Here is a 26,360-nt window from a genome sequence, read left to right as displayed (position 1 = left end):
AAGCGGGTGGCATGACCAGACAGGCTTTGGGTGCAGGTGGAGGACCGAGAGGAGTTTGATGAGGCAGAAGCAGTGGAGGAACCTCTAGATAAAGAGGATTGACGTACAACTCGTGGGGACGGCAAGACTTGGACAGCAGCCCCTTGTCCTGCTGTCACCATAGTTACCCAGTGCCCAGTCAGCGACCTGTAACGCCCCTGTCCATGCCTACTCGTCCAAGTGTCTGTGGTGAAATGCACCCTGTCACACACAGAGTTTCTCAAAGAAGCGGTGATGTTGTGTGCGATATGCTGGTGTAGCGCAGGCACACCTTTCTTTGAGAAGTAGTGCCGACTGGGCATCTGGTACTGGGGCACTGCGACGGACTTAAGGTCTCGAAAATCCTCTGTGTCCACCAGGCGGAAAGGCAGCATTTCTGTAGCCAACAACTTGCAGATGGTGAAATTCAACCTCTTAGCTTTCTCATGGCTAGGAGGAAATGGTATTTTACTTGTCCACATCTGAGGGACCGAGGGCTGGCTGTTGTGCTTAGACGGGATTGAGTAGGGTGTCTCCGGCAAACTGCCGGTCTGTGAGGAAGATGCAGGCGCTCGTGGTGCTCTCGATGTCGGAGAGTGCTCAACACCAGCTGATGTTTCCACTTCCAAATGAAATGATGACCTGCCAACCACACTGGCTGTTGCGGGTAAAGAGGTGGCAGGTCTGCGTCCAAAAACATGTGTGACTGCTGTCCCCCCAGTCACAGAGGATGAAGAGGCCGCGGATGCACAAGATGGGGCAGACGGTGGTTGGCCCTGCCTGTTAGGCCGCATTGTAGCACAGTACGCTTCCCACTGCAACTTATGCTTCATGTTCATGTGACGGTTCATGCATGAAATACTCAAACTATGGATTTTTTGGCCTCTACTTAGCTTTGGGTGACAAATATTACAGATAACACGAGTTGGGTCATCCTTATCGATCTGAAAAAATGCCCAGGCTATGCAAGGCTTAGAGCCCATGCGACCTGAAGAGCCACTACGACTTGTGGTCAGAGGCAGAGTTGTGGTTGAGGATGCAGTTGTTGATGTGCTTCCAGTACTCCGTCTCTGTCCAGGAAGGCGCAACCTAACCTCGTCGTCAATAGCATCTGTGACGCCCAGCTGCGCTTGGTTTCACAGATACTTTAAGAGTGCATTGATGGAATCCTCCACAAGAGGCCCCCATAAACATTCACACATCTCCACCTTCCACCTCAGACCAGCAGAGGGAGCCCATTAGGGATATAATAGGGAAGGTGGAGCTAGGCAGTTCAGTTCCTCTGAAGAGTTCCTGCAGTAGAGAAGCCTAAGAGAGGTCAGTCTGCAGAGGAGCTCAGTCTAGTCTACAGAACTCAGTTAATAGTTCAGCAGTGGAGCACGAGGCTAGTTAGATTCAGGGAGCCCAGTTAGAGCTTAAGGTGTGGCGGCGCCATAAGATCGGTGAAGCGCGGCAAGCTGCCGTTAATGTGTATAGCCTAGTGAGGGCCCGAGTAGGCCGAAGGCGAGTGGAGAGTTAGTACATAGGGGGCAGAGGAGCTTAACCAGCTCACCCTGAAGCATTTACCGGACACCGGATCCAAGCTTACCGGGATCTCTATGACCCAGTAAGGCATAACCGGAATCCCTGGAGAACTACAAGTCCCAGAATCGCTAAGGTGCTGATACATAACAGAGCCAGGAGTCGCTTAGGCCCCGCATACTGGGAGCGTGAACTCCAAGACAAGGCACTACCACAAGGTCAGCCAGTGCAGGACAGAGACAAAGTTAGGCCTAGCTCCAGGCAGGTCAGAAACTTACTACGCAGAGGCAAGAAACAGGAGGCCCTACACCCGCTCATTGGGGAGGATCCTGATATGCACCCTTCACCCTACAGTGCTCCGGGATGTGCCTGAATTTCCACCAGTAAAAGGTACTGAAGTGACTACCGTGTCCGTTCCCGTTCTTGCTCTGACCCAGCTGGGTCTCGCCTGTCCTGCATTCCCCCTGCATACGCTTTTCTGAGACCTAGCTCCACCTGTGGGGAGCTATACCATCGAGCTGCCTTATCACCAGCCTCAGTGAACTGCTGCAACGCTGGTGCTTCTCACCAGATACCACAGGTGGCATCACGAACTCTTATAAAATTAACAATTATCCACACTTTTAAAGAGTGACCCCAGGGTACGGGCCCGGGAGGCGACCACTGCGACATCCCCAAGGCCAGGCAAAGGCCCGGGTACCGAGTCATCCCCATCCCCTGGGCTAGTCACATCCTCCTCCACCTCCTCTGCTGACCTCATCAACTGACTGACTGTGGGTTGACAGTAAGTGGGATCTCCAACCTCGTCATCATCACCCTGTGTGTTCTCACACCCGTCGTCCTCAGAGCCAACCTCTTCCTGCCCTGACCGAAAAGTCAAGTTGTCGCTCCAATCAGGCATTTGAGTCTCATCATCGTCTTCATAATTGTCTCCACCAACAGGAGTTACAGTTTGGGAACGAGGGTCTATATTATGCTCAGAACCTTCTTCATCTGGTCCTGGATCCGACTCATAAAGATTCTGGGCATCAGTGCAGATCATTTCCTCGTCTGGATTAACAGAAGCTCTGGAGCAGACCTCCGTTTCCCAGGCTATAGTATGAGTAAACAGCTGTGCAGACTCAACCATCTGTGTTACCCCATACTCAGACGGGCAGCTGGAGACTTGGGAGCTGTGAGGAAGCAAGTGCGATTGGGGTGACACCTCTGAGGACTGGAGTATTTGTGATGTTGAAGTTGAGGGGGAGGAGAGCCCACTTGAAGGAGCACTTGATATCCGTTGAAGCACCTGCTGTTTTTGTGCCTCATCTGGAATTTGTAGCGATGGGCGTGTCCGTAAGAAAGGGATCATATTACATTGTCCATGAAAAGAAGTAGACATCTTAGTTTGGCTGGAAGATGGTCTTTCTTCTGCAGATGTTACTAACCCCCCCACCGCGGGGGGGGCTCGACCCACCAGCGGACAGGCACCAGTATTGGGAGAGGGGGGCTGGCCATCAGGGTCCACCGTGGCTCTGGCACAAACCCGGCGACACGGAGGTCGCACAGGCAGGAACGGACTGGTCGTGTCGGCTTCGCACTCCAGCGTAGTCCCTCTGCCCGCTCACGCCCGTAACTTCAAAGGGATGCGCAAGCGGCTTTTCTTCCCAGGGCTGTTCCCCGCCCAGCAGGAACGTGGGGGAGCTCAGGTCGGCCTTCCACTGTACTCCCTTACCTCCCTCGCCCTCTTTCCTTCTTCCGTTCTCCATCTATCCCCTCGGCTCTGTGGTGTCCGCTCTCCCTCCAGCTCTCTCCTTCTCACTGGTGGACTACCGCGTGTATTCACACTGTGGCGAATCTTTTGGGCCCAGGCATAAGAAGTTGTCGAGGTAATGGATGATATGTGCCCCCTTAGAAACGTCCATTACAACCCATTCGAGGAAGCAACTAAACGCCTCAAATAGTGAGCAGGATCTGGAGCACCCCATGGGCAAACAGCGATCTATATAGTATGCTCCTTCCCAGAAGCAGCCCAATAGGTGGACACTATTCGGAAGCACAGGTAGTAAGTAACCGGAATGCCGCATCAATGTCTGTTTTGGCCATTAGGGTGACCCTTCCCAACTTCTTGATCCGCCTGATTGCCTTGTCAAAGGTTGTACAGTATATACTACTGTACTTGGTTCCGCGTCGATGTTGTCGTTTACGGACCTGCCCCTTGGATATGTCAAATGGTGGATTAGTCCAAATGTATTGGGTTCCGTTTTTGGCACAACTCACAACGGGGATACCACTACGTCTTGTAAGGAAAGTGTTCTGAATGGAACCGCCATTCTACCTAAAGATATTTCTTTTTTTAATTTTCTTGTCACGACGTCTGGGTGTTGGTAGGCTGATTTTAGATTTTTACTCCAGCCTTTCTTGGTTTTAGAATTGCATGACATGCCTATATCTGTGTCTCCCCCTCCTTTTACTTCTCCGCCTCTTTTCTTTTCGCATGACTGTATGTACTTGTCACTTTTCCATGTGTTAGTTGTGTCTTCTGAGCAGTTTGTCAGCTTTTGGACACCTTTGAAGTGTTTTCTATGTGTTTTCTATGTGTTTCTATGTGTTTTTGTTTGCCTGCCATTGGTTTTAACGGTGTTCGAAGGTGTTCGACGAACTGTTCGACGAACATACGGGTGTTCGACGAACTGAACAGAACTCGAACACTACGGGGGTGGCTCAACTCTAATTACTAACCTGTGGCTGTCCTTCATAGATGAACAATCATGGCAGCTACATGGGTCTTCAGTAAGCCCTGGCTGCCATCACAATGATTTCAGCAACCCATGATCCAATCGTGTTTTTGAAACTGGATATCCCCTTTGGACTTCTGTTACATACAGTAAATAAAAAACATATTTATATTGGAGTATTATTTCAGACTACTGCTAAGTTTGAAATTAGATGGCTAGAATTCAAACCGAAACTTGGCAAAAACTACGTGTGTTGCCTAAACTTAGATAAACGGCAATCTGTCAGTAAGGTCGATCTCCCACAAACTGCATATGTGGATATGTAAGCAAAATCCATCAACACCTTTATATCTTCTATCTGTTGCTGCATTCCCAAGAAATCAATGTTTTAATTAGTGTGCACATTAGACATTTAGTATTCTGGGCATGTGCATAAGGAACAACTACTTCCGGAGATTGTTTCCCGGCTCAAAACCAGCCTCTTTAGCTAATAGCTCACTGCCTGGTTGACCTCGGGTGCCAGACAAGGAAATCAGATACTGAGCTATTAATAAAGCTAAAGAGGCTGGTTCTAGCAGAGAAACAACCTCAGGAGGCAGAGGCTTGGAAAGTGCTCTGTCATGACCAGAGCACTTAATGCTTCATTTACATATGAATTAAAATCCTGATTTCTCAGGAATGCAGGGGCAGATGGATGACATGATAGTGTTGATGGATTTAGCTTTCAAAGACCTTCATGTCCATATGTGGTTTGGAGGGGGAGGGATTTGATCTTACAGATTTTCTTTACAGGGGTTACTCAGAGGGTCATCAATATGAGTTTGGGGGAACCAACAATCAGCAAACTTACTGATCAGATATAATCTACTCCAGCAATGGCTACAACTAAGCAATGAAGAGAGCAGAATATACAGTGGGTATGGAAAGTATTCAGACCCCTTTAAATTTTTCACTCTTTGTTTCATTGCAGCCATTTGGTAAATTCTAAAAAGTTCATTTTTTTCTCATTAAAGTACACTCTGCACCCCATCTTGACTGAAACAAACCAGAAATGTAGAAATTTTTGCAAATGTATTAAAAAAGAAAAACTGAAATGTCACATGGTCATAAGTATTCAGACCCTTTGCTCAATATTGAGTAGAAGCACCTTTTGAGCTAGTACAGCCATGAGTCTACTTGGGAATGATGCAACAAGTTTTTCACACCTGGATTTGAGGATCCTCTGCCATTCTTCCTTGGAGATCCTCTCCAGTTCCATCAGGTTGGATGGTGAACATTGGTGGACAGCCATTTTCAGGTCTCTCCAGAGATGCTCAATTGGGTTTAGGTCAGGGCTCTGGCTGGGCCAGTCAAGAATGGTCAGAGTTGTTCTGTAGCCACTCCATTGTTATTTTAGCTGTGTGCTTAGGGTCATTCTCTTGTTGGAAGGTGAACCTTCGGCCAAGTCTGAGGTCCAGAGCATTCTGGAAGAGGTTTTCATCCAGGATATCTCTGTACTTGGCCGCATTCATGTTTCCTTCAATTGCAACCAGTCATCCTGTCCCTGCAGCTGAAAAACACCCCCATAGCATGATACTGCCACCACCATGTTTCACTGTTGGGTTTGTATTGGGCAGATGATGAGCAGTGCCTGGTTTTCTCCACACATACCACTTAGAATTATCACCGAAAAGTTCTATCTTCATCTCATCAGACCAGAGAATCTTATTTCTCATAGTCTGGGAGTCCTTCATGTGTTTTTGAGCAAACTCTATGTAGGCTTCCATATGTCTTACACTGAGGAGAGGCTTCCGCCGGGCCACTCTGCCATGAAGGCCTGACTGGTGGAGGGCTGCAGTTGACTTTGTGGTACTTTCTCCCATCTCCCTACTGCATCTCTGGAGCTCAGCCACAGCGATCTTGGGGTTCTTCTTTACTAATCTCACCAAGGCTCTTCTCCCACGATTGCTCAGTTTGGCTGGACAGGCAGGTCTAGGAAGGCTTCTGGTGGTCCAAAACTTCTTCCATTTAAGGATTATGGAGGCCACGGTGCTTTTAGAAAGCTTGAGTAATGCACAAAATTCTTTTGTAACCTTGGCCAGATCTGTGCCTTGCCACAATTCTGTCTCTGAGCTCCTTGGGCAGTTCCTTTGAGCTCATGATTCTCATTTGGCCTGACATGCACTGTGAGCTGTGAGGTCTTATATAGACAGGTGTGTGCCTTTCCAAATCAAGTCCTATCAGCTTAATTAAACACAGCTGGACTCTAATGAAGGAGTAGAACCATCTCAAGGAGGATCACAAGGAAATGGACAGCATGTGACTTAAATATGAGTGTCTGAGCAAAGGGTCTGAATACTTATGACCATGTGATATTTCAGTTTTTCTTTTTTAATAAATTTGCAAAAATTTCTACATTTCTGTTTTTTTCAGTCAAGATGGGGTGCAGAGTCTACTTTAATGAGAAAAAAAATGAACTTTTTAGAATTTACCAAATGGCTGCAATGAAACAAAGAGTGAAAAATTTAAAGGGGTCTGAATACTTTCCGTACCCACTGTAGGAGCCTCTTTATATAAGTGTCTTGTTTAGGTGACGAGACCCCTCCAATCTTCTATTGATCCTTTAAAAAATTTCAATTAAGTTTTGTAATTTTTGCTCATAAACTATATTGGTCTGATTGTTGGCAAGCCATTCGTCAGAATTACTTTTTTTTTTTCTATAGATTTACATTCTCCATTACAAAAACATTTAACAAGAAGATTAGAAATATCCTTTCTTTGCAAATATAAAAAGCATGTACGGGAATTTTATAATACTAATAGCAGTGGTAAAAGTCACTGTAGGGGCTGCAAACACTGCAGTGATATAATCTTAGGGTGTGATCACATCTTTGTCATTTTTATTGCTGAGGTTAATAGTGAGTTGGAATCACAGCTGTAGGCGACCGTGGGTTATTTTTTCTACTGTGGGCGTTCAGCGTCAGATCCGTTAATAATACTCTGACCGGTATATAACACATACGTGTGCTTGTATATAGTAGTTCTATATAGCCCAATTCTCACATACGTAGCACTATCTACGTCAGTGCGGTTAACGAGATTTGCCTCTGTCTCTTCTATTAACTCATGAGTGACCACAGTCAAAGTCAATAACACTAACGAGGGCAATAACGCTATCAATGTTACCTTTCCCATACAGATTAAGTGCTGCAGGGTAGAGCTTTAAAGAGATTCTTACATGTGTTGCTACGTAAATTGGGCCCTCGGATGAAGTCGAATGGAAAAAATACTTTGGAAATGATATATCTGCTTACACACAAAATTATGCCTAGAATTATATAAATCACTGTGGCCAAAGCTAGTGATTCTATAAAGTCTATCTTTCAATGACAACCGCTTTCTATATGCCTGATAACAGTATATTGATGTCATAAAGATGGGGTAGACTATGGTCTGGGGCGATATCGGCGAACAGACAGTATGTTTGCTCTGTAAAGTCCAGGACATTTCTATAGTACATAGTTTGCGATTCATTTGAACGTCCACCATGTACTGTTATCAGTCTCCACTCCAGGTCTGTGCTGATCCTTGGAAAATTGAGTCTTGTAGGTCCCTTTTAATCTAAAGGGCGATATCATCCTTTAAAATGAAATTCATTATCAGCAAATGACGTTGTTTAAATCAGATTTTAATTTAACATGCATTTTAGAAATTCTAGAATTTAAAAAAAAATATATATTAATCATGTAATTTTCACACTGGCCACTAGGGTTTTCATAGACTCATACTTCCTGTCCTTTCAGGAAGAATTTACAGGAGTTTCATTATCATCAGAGACAGGATTTTAATGACAAGGAACACCTCTATACACAGCTGATAACAAAGGATTTTCTAGTTACAATAGGTGATATCACTGCTGACTCTGATTCCCCATTGTTCACAATAACATCTGCACATGCTCATTAGAGGCGTTAGTACAGAAGATAGGGTCACAGTCTGTTCATTGTGGCTAATTTAGATGTGTTGTTTCCTAAAATAACAGGAAGTGTGAGTCTAAAAAAGCCCCAGTGGTCAATGTGAAAACTGCAACATATTAAATTTTTTTTTATATATATATAAAAATCGTGATATGAAAAAATAAAAAAAACAAAGTCACAAATAAAAAAAAAAAGAAATATATTTAGCACAAAAACTGGAATTAAATAATAGGTCATTTTCTGATGACACATTCCCTTTTATTGTGCTGTGTTTTTTCATACCCCATTTATTGTCTATTTGTTAAGTGCATTTCTTGCAGGCACCTTTGGTCCTGTGCTGTCCCTATTCATGTACTTTATCGTCTTGTACTCCTTACCGTTGGTTGGCCAGATAAAGGTAATGGTGCAGAATGGATTTATGTTAAAGTAAACACTGATACGGAGCAGGGCCTGACAGATGGGGCACGTGCTAGATAAATATTCTAATCACAAGTCATACAACTGTTTGATTTGCCCTTTTAAAGCTTGTTAAACTTTCAATTTCATATGATATTTTGTATATTAAATGTTTTGTTTTCTTTACTCATAGTTTATCTGCTGGATTGAAGATGACAGATGAAAAGAGCACATAATGATTCCTGCATCTCAGGTACTATCTATCTTTCTATCTATCTATCTATCTATCTATCTATCTATCTATCTATCTATCTATCTATCTATCTTTCTATCTATCTATCTATCTATCTATCTATCTATCTATCTATCTATATATCTATCTGTTTATCCATTTTTTTGCTTTATTTCTTATTTGTGATGGTTCAGGCATTTGTATTTACTTCCTATTTCCTATGGATACATTGGATACGACAAGATCTCTGTGCTGCTGCAAACTTTTCCTGATCTTTGACTTTCTGAGTGTCTCTGCCTTTATAACAGTTGGTTTTTTTGCGTTGCCTTCTAAAGGTCACAGTAAATTTGTGTTGTGATTGATGGGAGCGCCTGGGACATAATCACAGTTCCGGTGTTCGGAGGCAAAGTACAACATGATGAAGTAGTTTTTAAGAACAGGGGCCAGGCTGAATTAGTGAGTCGGAATAAAATGCAGTTGACATTTTGACGTAGTGAACAAAGAGTTAAGAAATAGAAAGTATGATAAATATATTGAGCATCTGCCATGAAAAATAATTTAATTACTGTATATTTGATCTTTATAAAAAACATTACACTTTTTACATTTTAACTAAAAACTCTCCGAGTCTTAATCCTTTCATGCCCTGTATTGTATATGTATAGCTTAGACAAATGGACCTAAGGTTAGCTGCTGCATCAGTCCAAACGATGGCCGGCACTCACATCTTCTTAAAATAATTGTTTTATTGATTCATTGGTATAAAAGGCACAAAAAATGGTTGAACGCATAACATTCCCTTGATAAAGCGATCATGCGAAACGCGCGTCAGGCCACAAGGAGAGAGCATTTGGTCTGGGCTTGCCATGGGTAAGCAGTACCTACTCTAATACTGACATTTTGTTTCAGGATCTGCATGTACATCTATGGGATATGTGTACCAGGTCTATTAATTACACCATTGATATATAATGGGGTCCCCTTATGCTGCACCCATACCTTATATTTGACCCTATCGCTTGTTGATATATATATATGTGTGTATATATATATATATATATATATATATATGTATATATATTACTTATAATGAATTTCCAATAAAGTTGTTATTTTTAATCCATAATTTTTGGTGGTTTATGGTTACTCTATCTTAGGGTCCTCTTATGACGTGGACTCAGGGGCCCGGTCTGCGTCATCAGCAGATGTGATGTGTAGCTACGGCTGACACCATGTTGTTAGTGTTCGGATCAGATTTAGCTCCTATACCGATTGTTTAACCCCTCAGATGCCGTGATCATTGACATCTTAGATGCCTTAAGACATTTGTCTGCCTATCTTCAGTCACTCCCATTGTGATGCAGGGTACAGATGGGTTTCTTTTTGCAAAGACCCCCAGGTCTACTATCTTTGAGCTCCTATTTAAATGAATGGCAGTGTAATATACAAGTGTGCAAATCATCTTACAGAGAAGAAATAAAAGAATATCTTTAAAATAAAGATAAAAAAAGTATTATGATAAAAAAAACATAAACATAAAAATTAAATTCTCCAATAAAAATCCATTTTATGGCTAAAAATTAGAAATGAAAAAAAAACACACACATATTAGGTATTACTTTGTCTATAACAACCCCAACACTAACATTTTCACAACAGTTAGGAACAGTAAACTTTTTTGGTATTTTTTGGTGCTTCTTTTAATTTGTGAAAAATGAATGAGTGAAAATAAATGTGTTATGGGTCTCAGACTATGACAACACAAATGTATTGTGCAAAAATAGTAAAACATCAAAGAAATGTGGTATAGTAGTTAAGTCACTAATCTGCAGAATAAAAGAATAAAACTGCTAAGTCACTTATTCCAAATGGTGAATGTCTTGTGTGTGTATCCCGTATATATATTGTTGTTACTTATTATACCCACACCTGCCTAAAACCTTTTTATCTTTATATTGCACTGTGCAAAAGTTTTAGGCAGATGTGAGAAGAATGTTACAAAGTATAAAAACTAGAAATGTTAATAGTTTGTTTTATATCAAATAACAAAATGCAAAGTAAATAAACAAAAGGGAAGTTGAAATCAAATAAATATTTTGTAGCCGCCCTTTGCCATCAGAACAGCAAATAATCAATTTGTACGGCCTTTAACCCCTTCACCACCTTGCGATTTTCCGTTTCTGCGCTCTCGTTTTTTGCTCCCCCTTCTTCCCAGAGCCATAACTTTTTTATTTTTTCATCAATATGGTGGTATGAGGGCTTGTTTATTGCAGGACGAGATGTACTTTTGAATGATTTTACCATATAGTATACTGGAAAACGAGAAAAAAATTCCAAGAGCAGTGAAATTGAAAAAATAATGCAATTCCAGAATAGTTTTTTTTTAGTTTTTTATTTACCATGTTCATTAAATGCTAAAATTGACCTGGCATTATGATTCTCCAGGTCATCACGAGTTCGCAGTTACCAAACATGTATAGGTTTGTTTTTATTTAAGTGATGAAAAAAAATCTGAAATTTGTAAGTGACGCGCCCCCTGGGCCGTGTGGGGAACCTGGAATCGGGCCTTTTGTGGGATGCTGGGGGTTGTAGTCTCCGCGTGACGGTGACCCGGTCCGTGGCTCAGGGTGGTCAAACTAAATGGCAGTCTATATGCTGAATGTCCGACTACGCCACCCGTGGATTGCGGTCAGAGTGAACCGCCGCTGCAGGGCAGACCGCTGAGGCTGGTGTTGTGGGTGCAGCTGAGCGTAGTATAACTCCCCACGGGAGGAGTATAGACTCAGGGCAGTAACTGGGGATGTTGGTGGTGATGGTGCACGGGAGCAGCAGTAGCCACACGGAGTCTGTCATGCAATTCAGGGTCTTTACTGTTGGTGGTATTAAGGAACCCGTCTGGAATACAGGTTAACAATGGAGGCCTGGTCAGTCTGAGAGCAACTGGGAAATCCTGCTGGTCAGGGGGAGTTTGTAGGCCTACCGTGCTGACTTCACTCTTTCTTGGCTATCCTGCTGTAGTGTAGTGGTAGCCCACGTCTCTGAGTGTACCGTGTTATTCTCACCCGTATGACTGGCGACTCGGGCCTTCCATACTTCTCACCCCTCCGGGGTAATAGTGGTCCATCTTGTGTGGCTGAGCCTCCGGGCTTCCTTGGGCCAGAGGACTTGAAGTCCCCTGCGTGGTGGTTTTCTGCTGCTTGGCTTATAACCCTCACAGCCTCGGACTCTAGTGTCCGGCTTTACAAGTTTCTAGCCAGGATGAGCTCTTCTAGCTCTCCTCCTGGCCTCGTTTTCCTCCTTTGCCTACAGGGACTCCTCAGCCTGCTGCTGACCTGTCCCTATCAGCAACTTGTCTCTGGCTGGACTCTGTCTGTTCTCTGGCTGGTCTCTCTAAGCCCGCCCCAGATCCAGTTTATAAAGGGCAGGTTCCTCCCCTCCCTGGATTGAGACAGGAGGTGCTGAATGCTAATTGTCCCCAACCAGGGAACCTCCCACCTGCTCTCAGACATGACATTGCTGCCACTGTGGCAACCAGACCTTGGGGTGCCACATAAGAAATAAAAATTAGCTTATACTGCCATTCTTTGAGACCCGTAGCATCTCCACTTTTCGGGCTCTGGGGCTGGTTGATGGCTTATTTTTTGCGAGCCGAGCTGACATTTTTTTTATATCAGTTTGGGGTAGATATTTTGATCACCTGCATTTTATTGCAGTGTTGAGGCGGCCAAAGAAATCTTAATTCTGTTTATTTTTTTCCTCGTTATGCTGTTTACCAATCTGATTAATTTACTTTATATTTTGATAGATTGTACACTTTTGAATGCAGCGATACCAAATATATTTATTTTTAATTTTTATTTAATTATTTTATTTTCAATGTGGCAAAAGAGGGGTGATTTGAATTTTTTGTGTTTTTTTTTCTTTAATTTTTTTTTTAAAACTTTTTTTTTTTTTTACTTTTTAATGACTTCAATAGTCCCCTTAGGAGACTTGAAGTTGCAATCATCCGAATGCCTGTGCTACATATAGCAGGGCTTCAGCACTGCTATGTATAGCAAAAATCACGATCTTCTATGAATGCCGGCCACAAGCCGGCATTCATGAAAGTTTCACAATTACAGGCATGGGGGTTTTCTGCCCACTCCCCGCTGTCATGACAACCCATCAGCGCCCCAGGATCACGTGACAGGGGCACCGATGGGGCTTGTGACATGCTTCCGCCCGGCGCGTGTTAAATGCCATTGTCAGCAATTGGTAGCGGCATTTAACTGGTTGGATCTCAGATCCACGAGCGACTGTTAGATGCACAGGGCAGCTGATCAGATCCAGCGCTGCAATAAAAAATATAACGTCGGAGTGATGCTTTAAAGGAATTTGGCCGGGAAGTTGTTACTTATCCAACAGAGAGAAGTCTGATTGGCTCCAAATTTATTCTGCAGCAACCCCAATCACCCAACACATGTCATTAAGAACTATTTTGAGTGTTAAGAAGAACTAGGAGTCCTGAAAGTTAAGATCCGACCCCCACAGAGCCCTGATCTCCTCGTCATCCAGGTTTTGTGAGATTACAGGAAGAGACCGAAGGTTTTGCACAATTGACATCCAAAGAAGATGTGTGGTTACAAGATGTTTGGAACAACCTCCTGCTGAGTTCCTTCAAACACTGTGTGCAAGTACAAGTGTACCTGGAAGAAAAGGCCTGAACATCTTCTTTAATACAATAGTTAATGGGTATGATTTTCAGAGATTTTCAACAGTCCATTGATAATGATAATGAACAGCGGAGCGACATGTTCCCAAATATACCAGAGCATCTTTATGGAAAGCTGCCAACAATTGAGGATGTTTACAGGAATAGTAGGAAATATCCCAGCAATAAGCAAAACAAAGCTGTAAAAATGAAATATACGGGAGCTTTGAATGTTTAATCTAGAGATAAGGTTGGTGACCTCAAATAAACGAGCAAAGCAGGAGGCAGCAAGAAGGAGCTATATATAAGGACTTGGCACAAAGAAGTATATAATTACCAGAAAGCAATTTGTAAAGTTGTATGTGTGGCACCCCAGGGGTCTGGTTCCCACAGTAATAGCAATATTACGTCTGAGAGCAGGTGGGAGGTCTCTTGGTCAGGAATCCTATGCATGCCACACCTCCTGCCCAGTCCTGGGAGGGGAAGAACTTCCCCTATATAAAGCTGGGGCTGAGGCAGGGTTAGTGAGAAGAGTAGAGAGAAGAAGAGGAGCAGCATAGGAAAGAGAGATCAGGAGCTCTGGGGAAGTCGTGCTAAAAGGAATCAGGGGCTGGCAGCTGTAGAGCTCGCCCTGATTGAAGAGTTACCACCGGACCCGGAGTCCGAGGCTGTGGGGATTAACCCAGACCCAGCAGCAGAAACCGCCCGGCAGGGGATTTCAGGTCCTCTGGCCAAGAAACCCGAAGGCACGGTCACACGCGTGGGACCAGCACCGCCGTCGTGGAGCGGAAGCCAATAGAAGGCCCCGAGTCACCGGCCATACGGGTGAGCACCACACGGTACACTCAGGGACGTGGGCTACCTTTACCCGCCTCTAGCAAGGAAGCCAGAAGAGTACAATTAGTTGGGGAGGCCTACAACTCCGCCTGGCCAAGGGGGATCCCATCTGCTCAAGGACTGACCAGGCCCCGACCGCTAGCCAGTACTCCGGGAGGGTCTATCTTTGTCACCAGTAAAGACCCTGAACTACACCGCATCGTCTCTGAGTAGTTCCTGCTACCCCCATCATCCACGTCGGCTGCCCTGAGGCCATACCCCTCCCGTTGGGGGTTATACCATCTACGCTGCACTATCCTACCACCGGCCTCAGCGGTCTGCCCTGCAGCGGCAGCTCCATAGCTGCATTCAACGGGTGGCGTAGTCGTCCTACATCTACTGCTAATATACCGCCACTTAGTCTGACTCCCTGGGCACGGACCGGGTCACCGCCACGAGACTACTACCCCCAACAGGCCCGGCTCCGGGTAGTCCCTGCGTGCGCAACGCTACACCAAGTAGGCCCAGGGGCGCGTCATATGCATTCTAATTAGCATAATGTAGAGTTAGTGGTTTATAAAGCACACACTGCCGAAATAGCTGAGTTATAAGGACGGGTGTAAGAATGTTTTCTAAAAGGCATCAATGTCTACATTCAGTCTTCATAGCAGAGGAACAGCATCATTATCCAATTTAGCTCTCTCACATAAATTATGTGGACTTCCGTCATAGACGAGATTGTCACTTTGTTTTAAAGCAGGGGTCTCAAACACGCGGCCCGCGGGCCGCATGCGGCCCCTGAGGCTGCTTTATGCGGCCCGCAGGCACAGACCCCTTGATGATCCCGACCAGGTCCAGGAGGAGCCGCCGACAGCAGCGCTGCATTGCCGCACAGAGACTGTTTCCCAGCACTGATTTCCAATGCCAGCCGCCGGCCAATCAGAGGCCAGCAGCTGATATCTGCGTGTCGGCGCAGCGAGTATGACGTCATTGCCATATGCAGATGTCAGCTGCTGGCCTCTGATTGGCCAGCGGCTGGCATTGGAAATGCAGTACTGGGAGACAGTCTCTGTGCGGTAATGCAGCGCTGCTGTCGGCGGCTCCTTCTGGACCAGGTCGGGATCGTCAAGGGGTCTGACTCTGTGGTGCCTGCGGGCCACATCTGCAGGAAGGACGCCGAGGGAACGGAGGACAGGTGAGAATCATCTTTTTTTTTTTTTTTTTATGTGTGTGAAGAACAGCACAGGGGGCACAGAGCCACAAGAGGGGACCTGGATGGGGCACATAGCCACAAGAGGGGACCTGGATGGGGCACATAGCCACAAGATGGGGACCTGGATGGGGCACATAGCCACAAGAGGGGACCTGGATGGGGCACATAGCCACAGGATGGGGACCTGGATGGGGCACATAGCCACAGGATGGGGACCTGGATGGGGCACATAGCCACAGGATGGGGACCTGGATGGGGAGCATAGCCACAAGAGGGGACCTGGATGGGGCACATAGCCACAAGAGGGGACTTGGATGGGGCACATAGCCTCAAGATGGGGACCTGGATGGGGCACATAGCCACAAGATGGGGACCTGGATGGGGAACATAGCCACAGGATGGGGTCCTGGATGGGGCACATAGCCACAAGAGGGGACCTGGATGGGGCACATAGCCACAAGAGGGGACCTGGATTGGGCACATAGCCACAGGATGGGGTCCTGGATGGGGCACATAGCCTCAAGATGGGAACCTGGATGGGGAACATTGCCACAAGATGGGGACCTGGATGGGGCACATAGCCACAAGATGGGGACCTGGATGGGGAACATAGCCACAAGAGGGGACTTGGATGGGGCACATAGCCTCAAGATGGGGACCTGGATGGGGAACATTGCCACAAGATGGGGACCTGGATGGGGCACATAGCCACAAGATGGGGACCTGGATGGGGAACATAGCCACAAGATGGGGACCTGGATGGGGAACATAGCCACAGGATGGGGTCCTGGATGGGGCACATAGCCACAAGAGGGGACCTGGATGGGGCACATAGCCACAGGATGGGGACCTGGATGGGGCACATTAGTACAAGATGGGGACTTGGATGGGGAACATTACTACAAGATGTTTGCCATTATTACTATATGATGCTAATTGTAAGACAATATTACTGAATGTGGCCAATTGGGGGAAACAAAATTGTAAAAATCCAAAAAATAAAAATAAAGCATGAAAAAATATTGGGCACTAAAAATGCTGTTTTATATGTAAACTAAAGTAAACACAAAAAAGTGCACGTTTATTATCGCCACATCCATAACGACCCAAGCTATAAAAAAATAAACACGGAAAAAATGTTCAAAAGGTGTATACAAAAAAAAATGGTATCACTAAAAATGTCACATTGAACAAAGAATGCGGCCCCCCAAATTCAAATTTTTTCCATGTGCGGCCCATATACCCAGCCGAGTTTGAGACCCCTGTTTTAAAGCAAAGCTGTCATAACATTGGAAGATGAGTCCAGTTAGTCAAACGTCAGCGTATTTACAGATGTAGCAGAGCTGGATTTGGTGCTGAGCTGTTTATGCTCTATATTTCCTTTCTCACTTAAAGGGGTTGTCTGGGCATCTGATATTGATGACCAAGCCTTAGGATATATCATCCGTTTCCAAATGGTGATGGTCTGATTCCCAGCACTTCCGCCAGTAAGCTGTTGTTAACTCCAGCACTCGCCAGATGTAAACATTGAATCTAGCTGTACACCACATCTTTGTACAGTGTTTAGCGGCTGCTGCCAGGTGCTGCAGGACAGCAACTATTGAAGAGAATAGGAGCTGTTCTGCAGTTCTCTGCAGCTGCTGCTACACATTGAATTGAACTGTACAGCTGCATTCAGTGTTTACATCTAGTTTGTGCTGAAGCTAATAACATCCGATCCGCAGAGGTACCAAGTGTCGGACCCTCATTATTTTGATACTGATGACCTATCTTAAGTATTTGTCATCAGTTTTAGATCCATGGACAAACCCTTTAATGGAGGAGATTTTAATCTGTAGTCAAAAGACTGTATATAATAGAAGTAAAATCATGCAGATTCTCTGGGGTCCTTACATAGAGGTGACCCAGCCTTGGTTACTAGCGTCCCCATTACTACTGAGTCGTGAAGCTGTGCAGTACTCCGAACTGTGAGTAACCTTGATAAGGGCCAAATGTGATGGATTTGACAACTGAAACAATGCTTCTGCCAAATGCCAGGATTATGAGATGTTCCTGGCTTAAATGGTTAGTTCCTATCAAAAGTGGTCCAGACACCCACTGAGATGATGACTAGGTCATGGACACTCAAGGCTCATTGGAGCAATGGAATATGGTGGCCTGGTATGATGAATCCCATTATATTTTACATCATGTGGGGAAAATGGCACAAGGATGTACTTTGAAAGGAAGACACGCTTGTGTAGGCAGCGTCATGCACTGTGAAAAGTTTTGCAGGGAAACCTTGGGTCCTGGCATTCATATGGATGTTAATTTGACAGATACAGTACCACCTACCTAAATATTGAAAAGACCAAGTACCTTCCTCATGTTGATGGTATTCACTTACCCTTTCAGCAGGATAATGCCCTTTCCACACTGCAAAAAGTGTTCGGAAATAGTTAGAGGAACATGGCGAAAAGTTCAAGGAGTTGACTCCAAATTCTTCAAATTTTAATTTGATTGAACTTCCGAAAATGCACTTCTCCTCTAGCAATTTACGAAACTTAGAGGTCCAACTACTAACATCTTGATGCCAGATACAACAGAACTCCTTCACATGTGTTTTAGAGTCCACACCTTGATGAGTCAGAGCTCCTTTGGTGGCAAAAGGGGGACATATACAAGATTAGGCAGGTTTTTCTATTGTTATGGCTTTTTAGAATCAAATTACTTTGGAAACGTAAACCAATGTTATAGTGTATTGGGCACATTTTTTCTGATCCCAATTCCATTTCTAACCCATGTTGGGACTTTATAGCAAATGTATAGCCTACTAATGGCTCATTTGGAAACTGTATGGGATTTGATATTGCCTAGAGTCACCCTTAGCTAATTTTGAAAGCAATTAGAGCTACTATTATGTCTGGAGTTGGTATGAATCGATTCGTAGGACTAAGTCCCATCAGCCATGTTAGTGGTCTGTCATTGCAGGAGGAGAGGCCTGAGAACTGCCTCTTTCCTGATTGCATCCGTCCCACCTGGTGCAACATACATGTGACATTTCGTCAAGCTGGCTAATCAAAAGAAGAGCCACGGATGCCTTCAGATAAGCAGCAGTTCTCAGGGCTCCCATCCAGCAGTCACAGATTACTGACATGGCCGATCGATTCTCACTAATGCTAATTCTTTACTTTTAATGGGCTGCATTACCATGAGCATCATGAAGAGTAGACTCTCTTGTACAGTTGGTGCCAATTTATTTGAAAGTCCCATTCCATTGTCCACAACAGTGCTCTGTGGCTACTGCACGGGGGTAGGAGTACCGCCTCTTACTTGCTGCCATTCATGGCTCTTTTTTTGATTAGCCGGCCCATTACAATGTCATTGAAACAGCGTGATGAACATGTGATGTCGCGCCAGGCCGGCTAGTAAAAATAAAAAGCCATGGAAGCCGTCAAGTAAGAGGCAGTGCTCCCACTGGCAGACACAGACAGAAGAGGGCCACTATGCAAGAATAATATATGGGCCTTTTGAAGTTCAATAGCTCATCATAATGCACAATTCTATATGTTTTGGAGGTGGAAATGGGCCCTCTTACCTCTTGGGCCCCTGAGCGGCTGCACAGCTTGCATCAATGATATGCCCGCCCCTGGGTACTCCCATTCCTGTAAACCGGCAACAGACCACTGTTGTTGCTGATGGAATGGAACGTGCGTATCAATTCGCACCAATTCTAGTAAAAATAAACTTTCCTCGGAATATTATGCTGTGAGATTAAATTGAATGTATGAATAGATTGGTAACACCCAGTTGTCTTTCTCCTTTTCAGTAGAGTATGCTCATACACAGCCTGTCCTGCCAGATCTGGTCAGCTTCTCACTGTACAGTGATACATCCGTCATTGAGAATGGTATGTGAGGGGAGATATGTTTCACTATGGTTATTAGCCTTAGTGAACCAAACCTACAATTTCCTCCAGCATGTTATATGTTGGGGGTTAAACCACCATGTTCAAAGGAAGTGTTTTTTGTAAATGACATAGAGAAGGGAGGGAAGTCATTCACCATATCTCCACCTCAGGGTGTGGCTGAGCAAGGTTAAATGCTCAGTCTCTGTTTTTTTTCTCTGGTGTGTGTGGTCTGGAGAATGAAGTCTCAAGGCTGTGTGTGGTGAAGCCAGAGAGCTCCACCGATGAATTTGAGTTTGGTGTGACTTCATTGTGCTACCTGGAGGGGGCGAAACCCCGCTCACCTATGGACTATACTATACTTTATCTTTTTGTTTTTTGTTATTCCGGAGAGCACATGTTTATTTTGTGGAACCCTGCTGAGGTTTATGCCATATCCCAATAAACCTCCAGAAAGTTAACCTGAGACGTGTTTCCTGTGTCTGGCTCTGTGAGAGCCGAGCAAGTCACATTACCACATTGGGAATACAAGCACTTTCAGCAAATTCCGCTCTCTTACGGCCATGTGAAAACTTAGATCTTTATTACTACAAAAAGTCTTTTACTTTGAAGACAGACTGAAGAGAAAAATTCCTGAGCAGCTATTTTATTGGATGTACATTGACTTGCACCGTACATCTAGAAGAAATGATGGAAGTACACATTTTCAATAGTCTAGACAAGTGAAGCTATTATTCTGTTACTATGGTAACCAGTGTCACATTTTTTTGGCGGAGCCTTGTACTGTATGTATAAATATATATATATATTTTTATTTCTCTTACAAATACAATTGTCAGATTGTTGAAAGCTTTCAAGGGCCTTGCATCCAAGAACAATACAGGTGATTCCATTTAAGTGAAGCAATTAAGCTATTATGATTGCTTTGTCTCTAACCTCCCAATGGAAAAGATGAAGATAAAGGACTGTAGCTTAACAATTTACTGCTATCTGCTGGCCGCATGCACATATGCAACAAAGGCAAATACTGTACTGTATATCCTATATTACCATAAAGGCTGATTTATATTTTCCACCACACACATGCAACATTTATAAGAATGCATTTAGTTGAATACATTACTAAATCGATTTAGCAAAACCCAGAATATTCCAATGAGCTGGATTGCAAAGTATTGTAGATTATCAAATTTATCAGATTTAAAAACAAGGATGTGACAAATGAAATTTTCTAAATGGTCTTCATTAAAAAATTTCTAACATTTTGTTTCGGTCCTTTATCTAGCTCAATGCTTTGCAGAAATATTACAAAACTGACAGTGCTTCGGCATTGATATCTTTCTAGTCTTCCATCCCTTACTTGAGTGTTGTAAAAAGCCGCAGGGAGGGGAGTGTAAACAGATTTGCAGTTTGACAAGGTGAGAAAGCAACTACAGTCTCAGAGAGTGCAGAAAAAACGGGCTAAAGGAAAGTAGGAAAGCACATGAGGAGGAAATATACCAGAGTGGAAACTGTGCTCATATATTAGTTAATGAAGACAGCAGCACTCTGAGTACACACACAGCTCTTTATCAAGCCTATATTACTGTGAAAAACACTCCCAGAAGAGAACAATCTGAAACTTGGATCAGGCTGAAAACTTCCTAAGTGCAATGTTAAGGAACTTTCTAAATATTCTTCATTAAAACTTTTTTTTGCCATTTTGCTCTTGCTGAATGTCAGTAAGTCTTTCAGTTAGCTCAGTGCTTTATAACAATGTTATAAATCTGTCAGTGTTCCTGCTCTCATGGCTTTGTGTTTCTCCCTTATCTGAGTGTTATAGGTAGCAACAGATAAGGGGAGGGAGTTATAAACAGAGCTACAGGGTAAATAGGAGAGACAGCAGCTACAGTCTCAGAGAGGGTAGAGAAAACAGGCTGTTGAAAATGTGGAAAGCACATGAAGAGGAAATAAGTACAATATAGAAGCTGTGAAGATACATTAGCTAATGAAGACAGCCGAACCCTAAATACAAAGACATCACATCCAACCTATATTGCTGTGAAAGTTAATCCCACAAGAGAAATATGTCAAACTTGAATCAGACTGCAAATTTCCTAAATGCAAAATTAATGAAGATGAGCAAATTGAGTCGCATTACCCTGGACCAGTGGCCGTGATCACTAGACAAGAGCCATGCAAACCATTGTCCTACTTGTCTTCCTGCATCCCCAGCTTCTCATTTGATTAGCTGGCTCCACCTTTAATTAGCCATTATTGCAGTGTGATGCATTTGTGAGGACGCAATAGGCCAGCTAATCAAAAGAGGAGCTGGGGATGACGGCAGGTAAAAAGTATTTTGCATGGTTCCCATTCACTGGCCACATTCTACGTTTTCATTAAAAAATGTCTTTATTTTGCTGTTGCTGAATGTCCTTTATTTAGCTAAGTTCTTTGCGGAAATGTTTCAAATCTGTTAGCACACCTGCTATGATGGCTTTTTTGTTTCTCCCTTTTCTGAGTGTTATATATAGCACAAGTGAGGGAATGGTAAACATATCTGAAGTGTGAAGAGGGGAAGAAGCAACTACAGTCTCAGGGTAGGCAGAAAAACAGGCTGTAGAAAAAAAGAAAGCCTGAAGAGGAAATAAATGCAGGATATCTCTATGTATGGAGGACTATGTGCTGCCTATTATACTGTATGGAGGACTATGTGGTGCCTATAATACTGTGTGGAGGACTATGTCATTCCTATAATACTGTATGGAGGACTATGTGGTGCCCATTATACTGTATGGAGGACTATGTGGTGCCTATAATACTGTGTGGAGGACTATGTCACTCCTATAATACTGTATGGAGGACTATGTGGTGCCCATTATACTGTATGGAGGACTATGTGGGCTCATTATATTGTATGGAGGACTATGTAGGCGCATTATACTGTATGGAGGACTATGAGGGGCCATTATTCTGTATGGAGGACTATGTGGGGCCCATTATTCTGTATGGAGGAGTATGTGGGGCCCATTATTCTGTATGGAGGACTACGTGGGGCCATTATTCTGTATGGAGGACTATGTGGGGCCATTATTCTGTATGGAGGACTATTTGGGCCCATTATATTGTATGGAGGACTATGTTAGCCCATTATTCTGTATGGAGGACTATGTGGTGCCATTACAATGTATGGAGGACTATGTATGGTCCATTATTCTGTACGGAGGACTATGTGGGGCCCATTATACTGTATGGAGGACTATGTGGTGTCTATTATACTGTATATAGAACTATGTAGGGCCCATTATTCTGTATGGAGGACTATGTGGTACCTATAATACTGTACGGAGGACTATGTGGTGCCCATAATACTGTATGGAGCACTACAGTATATGGGCCCATAATACTGTATGGAGGACTATGAGGGGCCCATTATTCTGTATGGGGGACTATGTGGGTCCATTATACTGTATGTAAGACTATGTGGGGCCCATTATACTGTATGGAGGACTGTTTGGTGCCCATAACACTATATGGAGGACTATATAGGAGGAAAATGACTTTGTTTGGGTTGCAAAGTTGTGAGATATGCTCTTCTGTGACTCCGCTGAATATTAATGGTTTGTTTTTTTTGAGGAGGGGACCCAAATAGAACTTCTGCTATGGGGCCCCATGATTTCTATGTAAGCCTCTGTGCACTTCTTTGTCATTAAGACAGTATATTCAACCCCACATTATTGAGAATGGTGAGGATCCTAGCAGCCAAACCCCCACCGATAGGACCAGACTGGTACTGAAATTTATCCCTGATATTTAAATGCACGCTGTTTCATACAGCCTCCCAACACCCACTTTTCCAGATGAGAGTCTATATTGCAAATATGACTCTTGCTGAAGTTGGAGGAATTAAAAATGTATTGCAAGATTAATAGTACCATATAATTGTAATGCAGATGTCAGAAATGCAACACGCAAAATGAGACACAAAATGAGGGCCGTCAGAGATGTATAAAAACTATTTATATATACAGTACAGACCAAAAGTTTGGGTTTAGTAACCCCTTGTTTAAAGCTTGGTTTTATATATATATATATATATATATATATATATATATATATATATATATACAGTACAGACCAAAAGTTTGGACACACCTTCTCATTTAAAGATTTTTCTGTATTTTCATGACTTTAAAAATTGTACATTCACACTGAAGGCATCAAAACTATGAATTAACACATGTGGAATTATATACTTAACAAAAAAGTGTGAAACAGCTGAAAATATGTCTTATATTCTAGGTTCTTCAAAGTAGCCACCTTTTGCTTTGATGACTGCTTTGCACACTCTTGGCATTCTCTTGATGAGCTTCAAGAGGTAGTCACCGGAAATGGTTTTCGCTTCACAGGTGTGCCCTGTCAGGTTTAATAAGTGTGATTTCTTGCCTTATAAATGGGGTTGGGACCATCAGTTGTGTTGTGCAGAAGTCTGGTGGATACACAGCTGATAGTCCTACTGAATAGACTGTTAGAATTTGTATTATGGCAAGAAAAAAGCAGCTAAGTAAAGAAAAACGAGTGGCCATCATTACTTTAAGAAATGAAGGTCAATCAGTCCGAAAAATTGGGAAAACTTTGAAAGTGTCCCCAAGTGCAGTTGCAAAAACCATCAAGTGCTACAAAGAAACTGGCTCGCATGAGGACCGCCCCAGGAAAGGAAGACCAAGAGTCACCTCTGCTTCTGAGGATAAGTTTATTCGAGTCACCAGTCTCAGAAATCGCAGGTTAACAGCAGCTCAGATTAGAGACCAGGTCAATGCCACACAGAGTTCTATCAGCAGACACACCTCTACAACAACTGTTAAGAGGAGACTTTGTGCAGCTGGCCTTCATGGTAAAATAGCTGCTAGGAAACCACTGCTAAGGGCAGGCAACAAGCAGAAGAGACTTGTTTGGGCTAAAGAACACAAGGAATAGACATTAGACCAGTGGAAATCTGTGCTTTTGTCTGATGAGTCCAAAATTGAGATCTTTGGTCCCAACCACCGTGTCTTTGTGCGACGCAGAAAAGGTGACCGGATGGACTCTACATGCCTGGTCCCCACCGTGAAGCATGGAGGAGGAGGTGTGATGGTGTGGGGGTGCTTTTCTGGTGACACTGTTGGGGATTTATTCAAAATTGAAGGCATACTGAACCAGCATGGCTACCACAGCATCTTGCAGCGGCATGCTATTCCATCCGGTTTGCGTTTAGTTGGACCATCATTTATTTTTCAACAGGGCAATGACCCCAAACACACCTCCAGGCTGTGTAAGGGCTATTCGACCAAGAAGGAGAGTGATGGGGGGCTACGCTAGATGACCTCGCCTCCACAGTCACCAGACCTGAATCCAATCGAGATGGCTTGGGGTGAACTGGAGGGCAGAGTGAAGACAAAAGGGCCAACAAGTGCTAAGCATCTCTGGGAACGCCTTCAAGATTGTTGGAAGACCATTTCCGGTGACTACCTCTTGAAGCTCATCAAGAGAATGCAAAGAGTGTGCAAAGCAGTCATCAAAGCAAAAGGTGGCTACTTTGAAGAACCTAGAATATAAGACATATTTTCAGTTGTTTCACACTTTTTTGTTAAGTATATAATTCCACATGTGTTAATTCATAGTTTTGATGCCTTCAGTGTGAATGTACAATTTTCATAGTCATGAAAATACAGAAAAATCTTTAAATGAGAAGGTGTGTCCAAACTTTTGGTCTGTACTATATATATATATATATATATATATATATATATATATATAAAACCAAGCTTTAAACAAGGGATTAGTAACAAGAATAAACAGGGAATTTACAATAACAATGAACAATCTCCCAAAATAATGTGATGCGCCCGGCTTGGGAGTCACATCAGCAGTTCTTTAACTCTGTAAATGGCCCTAGCTTGGGTCACCGGTTATTCCCGCTAGGCTGCAAGTCTTTTTCTAACAAAGTCAATTAAATCTAGTTTAGCTTTTTCCACTTCGCCCGCCCCCCTCCCAACCTGACATTCTAAACCCCACTGCCCCCGGTACCGTGGATGATCACTTGAAGTGTTGGCACTGTTCAGCAATGCAGCTCTTCTATTTCTGCTGGCGTGACTCCTCTGACGCAGTTCTCTCTTATCTCCTCTCCGCTTGGCCGTTGGAGGCGGTCTCTCGCGCCTTGGATAGCGGGGTCCAGACCTTGTCAGTTGACGGGCAATGTCGTGTACTGTGAAGTCACTCAGTACAGCAAGCAGATCCCGGCTCTCCTCAGCGGCTGCGGCACTCGGGGGACCTCTGCGGTGAACCCGGCATTTGTTCACGGTTGTCCGCCTGTCCTGTCCCGTAGGTCTCTGCCTCCGAACTGTCAGGCTGGTTTCCTCAGCTCATCCAACGCGCGTCTCCTTCTCTCTGCACCTTGGCGCCGAAATCACCTCAGGCTTGGCGCGCTCGACCGTTTTATTTAAAAACTCCTCACTGAACATCACCTGACCGGGTCTCACATTCAAATCTGTTCCCCCTCCAACATTCCTAAGGCATCTTGGTTCCATTTAATTGCGGTCAACCAGCAGATGACAATAAGGCTTTTTGACTTCTATTACATAATAACACCACATAATGAGGGAATGCCACCATACTGATAGTTACCAGTCATAACTGTACCAATACCATATTACCATCAAAATACAATATAAGAGGCAAATAATACTGCATCCACGGACCATATCAACATATTGCCAACACATACGGTAGTTATAATACCACCATAGTGACCATTAATCGAAAATAATATACAAAGCCTGATATTAGTAACTGATATAAGTAATAATGTAGATATATTACTCACCAGTGACATTCTCGCTGATTCTGTTCATTCACTTTCCTTTTTCCATTCAGCCTAAACCACCTTGATGACAAATG

General features: G+C 43.8%; 1 protein-coding gene across 3 annotated transcripts in view; it reads left to right on the top strand.

The window, feature by feature from the left end:
• Positions 1-26,360, top strand: part of B3GALT1 (beta-1,3-galactosyltransferase 1) — a 513,983-nt gene that overhangs the window by 178,408 nt on the left and 309,215 nt on the right. For all 3 annotated transcript variants that reach the window (XR_012250678.1, XM_073647010.1, XM_073647011.1), the window contains one exon: positions 8,802-8,861. The gene's annotated coding sequence lies outside the window, so the exon portion shown is untranslated. The remainder of the gene's footprint in view (positions 1-8,801; positions 8,862-26,360) is intronic.

Source organism: Phyllobates terribilis, unplaced genomic scaffold (genome assembly GCF_046119375.1).
Source record: "Phyllobates terribilis strain yellow unplaced genomic scaffold, ASM4611937v1 Scaffold_9__5_contigs__length_417890890, whole genome shotgun sequence".
NCBI classification, from domain to species: domain Eukaryota; kingdom Metazoa; phylum Chordata; class Amphibia; order Anura; family Dendrobatidae; genus Phyllobates; species Phyllobates terribilis.
The sequence above is the reverse complement of the archived record's forward strand: the minus strand, read 5'-3'. Positions and strand labels throughout refer to the sequence as shown.